Source organism: Myotis brandtii, unplaced genomic scaffold (genome assembly GCF_000412655.1).
Source record: "Myotis brandtii unplaced genomic scaffold, ASM41265v1 scaffold112, whole genome shotgun sequence".
NCBI classification, from domain to species: domain Eukaryota; kingdom Metazoa; phylum Chordata; class Mammalia; order Chiroptera; family Vespertilionidae; genus Myotis; species Myotis brandtii.
This window is the reverse complement of record NW_005353838.1, coordinates 9,279,625-9,283,311: the sequence shown is the minus strand read 5'-3', so window position 1 is coordinate 9,283,311 and position 3,687 is coordinate 9,279,625. Positions and strand designations below refer to the sequence as shown.

General features: G+C 38.4%; 1 pseudogene; it reads right to left on the bottom strand.

Moving 5' to 3' along the window:
* Positions 1–1,056: 1,056 nt before the first annotated feature.
* Positions 1,057–1,566, bottom strand: LOC102257755 (annotated as a pseudogene).
* Between the last annotated feature and the right edge of the window lie 2,121 nt (positions 1,567–3,687).

The window sequence follows — 3,687 nt, the reverse complement described above, 5'->3', positions numbered from 1 at the left end:
CCCAGGCCGACTCTCTATCCACTGAGCCAAATCGGTTAGGGCTATTTTTATTGATTTCAGAGAGGAAAGAAGAGGGAGAGAGAGATAGAAACATCAGTGATGAGAGAGAATTATTGATTGGCTGCCTCCTGCACGCCCCCCTACTGGGGATCGAGCCTGCAACCCAGGCATATACCCTGACTGGGAATTGAACCAGTGACCGCTTGGTTCCTGGGTCGATGCTCAACCACTGAGCCACACCTGGCAGGGCAAGCACTTGCTTCTTTATTTAAACAAATTAACCCAATTAAAAAAAATCCCCCTAATTACCAAAGTGATCCCTATTTATTAACATAGCAATGAAACAAATCACCCATACTGCCATTTTCCAGAGATAATCCCTGCTCCGACTTAGATTTCTTCCTTTCCACGTGAGTGTGGATGTGTAATTTTTGTTTTTGGTTTTGAACATTGGCGTTGTGAGCGGCCCATGAACAGGCGGCGCTGGCTCCCCTCCGTTCAGTAATATTGCATCTGAAGTGGGTCTTCCTTTCCATTGGCCTATGTACTCCTAAGACCTACTCAGAAAAGTGAAGTCCAGTTATTATTGACTCACCTTTCTTATGCTTCAGGAGGTAAACAGGAACCAATAATAGGAATCAAAATATTCCTTTAACTAAGTTATGCTGATATATGAACATTTTAATTTAATTTATTTACTGAAAGGAGAAGAACATTGTAAACTGAAACATGTTCATTATGACTAGTGGTCTTTTTTTACAGCAAGATAATCACAAAACAGTTTTTTTTTTTTTTTTTTGACAGACAACTGTTGAGTTTTTATTTCATAATCATAAACTTAACTCTGAAATCCAGCTAGACTGGCAAGGGGTAGGGAAATTATGGAACCCAATAAACTGACAAGAGCACAAAGATTATGTTGAATTGGGAATACCATCATTTCTTTTACTTGCCTATTTTTGGATATTTTATTTGTTTCCATGTTTTAGAAACACTTTTGCTTTTATGACACTGTGGAGAAAATACTTGTATATAAACCTTTGACCTTATTTAAGACTAGTTCCTTGAGAATATATGCTTTAAGGATCTCTTCTTGCTGGCCTTGCCATTCCTGGACCCAAAGCGCCATGGCTGTCACAATATCCAGGCCTTCTGTCACCTGGTGAAGACCACATGTTTGCCATCCGACCACTCAGTCTTGGCCGTGCACATGAAAAACTGGGAGCCGTTTGTGTTCGGTCCAGCATTTGCCGTGGACAAGATTCCAGGACCTGTATGTTTCAGGACGAAGTTCTCATCCTCAAATTTCTCCCCATAGATGGACTTGCCGCCTGTGCCATTGTGGCGTGTGAAGTCACCACCCTGGCACATAAATCCCGGAATAATTCTGTGAAAGCAGGAACCTTTATAACCAAATCCTTTCTCCCCAGTGCTCAGAGCACGGAAGTTTTCTGCTGTCTTTGGGACTTTGTCTGCAAACAGCTCGAAGGAGACACGGCCCAGGGGCTCGCCGTCAGCAGCGATGTCGAAGTACACGGTGGGGACCACCATGGCTGGTCACGGGCGGCTTCGGGGCGGCGGCGTCTGCAAAGCGGGGCACACAACAGTATTCTTAAGGAAATTCTCATAATTATTGGGGTAAAAGTTATACACAGTTTTGTGTCAGTGTTTTCACTCAACATTGCATTACCAATACTTTCCATGTCACTAAGTGTTTTTCAAAAATATTGTTTTTAATGACTCCATGAAGTTTCATTGAATTGGGAATACCATCATTTCTTTTACTTGCCTATTTTTGGATATTTTATTTGTTTCCATGTTTTAGAAACACTTTTGATTTTATGACACTGTGGAGAAAACACTTGTATATAAACCTTTGACCTTATATTTAAGACTCTTTCCTTGAGAATATATGCTTTAAGGATTCATTAACCTCTTAATTGGTTTCCATAACTTCAGTCTATCTCCTACCTACTGCTGCCAGAAGAATTTTCCTAAAACATCAATTACGCCATTCATCCCATGCTCAAGAGCCCCCAGTGACTTCTCATTGCCTAGAGAGAGAGAGAGGAAAAAAACACACACCTCTAGAATCTTTAGCCTGGGGATTCAAGTCTTCGACGGTTTTGTTCCTCCCAATTTCTATAATCCCTGTATCTTAAGTGACCAGGCTCTTTGGGATGGATCTGCTGTCATCCAGCACCGACCTTGAGGATTTTCACTATTTTTTACCCTCTCTCCCTCCCTCCCTGTCCCAAACCAAACATAAAATACAATTCTAATAGCTCCAGTGATGCATGGGGCATATTGCCTGTCACAAATAAAATGTTAATGTATCTTTAAATATCTCAGTTCTGTCCCCAAGCTTTCTCCTTCCAATCAACCTTCTTCTTCTTCTATCCCAGCTTTTCTGTATGTGACAGGTGTGTGTGTGTGTGTGTGTGTGTGTGTGTGTGTGTGTGTGTAAAAGTTCTGACAGGTTACATACTAAAGTTTGCTGATGAGAAAGGGCCCTGGGATAGAATTCATAGAAAGGGTTAAGGGAAACTTTAACTTTTTACTCTATATACCTCTATATTGTTTTGAACTTTTTTAAAACAAGTATTTATTTTTAATTTAAAAACAATAAAATTATATAAGTTGGTTAAAAAATTCCCTCCCAGAGTTGTAAGATATAATGAAGGTAGGGTTTATGAAATTGCTTTATAAAGTTTTAAAGCTCAGGGCAAATGCTAAAGGCTGCTTCGTGGCTTTTCTCTGATCATAGAAGCACTTTGCATTCTACTTCACTAGTTCAGCTCAATTCCTATAGCTTAATAGAGCCTGCCGTGATTACTGAAACTCACAGCTTTTCCACCAACTCAAAGGCATATGAAATTGACTTCATTAGTGTCATGTGATGACAGATAAAAAAGGTGTGTTTAGCAGCAATTTGAACCAGGAAACATGGTTCTAAATAACTATTTATATAACTGTTTTCTACTATTCTTTTGTACTTTATTTATAAAAGTTATTTATTTTTTACTTTTTGTGTTTAGTGCACCACTATCTATGTGATCTTGGGAATTTCACAAATCCTTTGAGATTTTTTCCCCCCATCCAGAATATGAAAGGATTGAACTAGGCATATCTTCTAATGTAACCTCTGGTTCAATAACTTTGTGATTCAGTTAGATGATATGATTTTACCAGATAAGTGCCTTAATTTGAAATGGTACTTTCTCTTAAAAAAAAAAGGTCACTCCAAATCTTTTTATCTGAAGATACTAAATGGGACAACTCAATCTATTTGATGCAATAGAAAAGGCAGTGACTTTGAAATGAAAAGGACCTGGATTTGAATCCTAGCTCAATCATTACTAACTTCTGTTATCTTAGACAAATTACTTGACCTAATTAGTCTGTTTCTTTATTTATAAAAAAGAGGAGAGTCATCTTTCCCTGGACTATACATGTGGATTCATTCAAGGCAGTAGGATGCCCTCAGTAAATGTTAATTTCCTTTTTTTCTTCATCAGTATCTTTGGGTTGTAAAATACATACTTTAAAAGCAGAAAATGCTATTTTATATATCTATAAAGGAAATACAGAGAGAATTGGGATGTGATAAGTGTGTATATGTGTGAAGCATTTATGCAATCATTACTCTAACTATATGCTAAAATGCAGAGCCACGGTAGGCCTGTA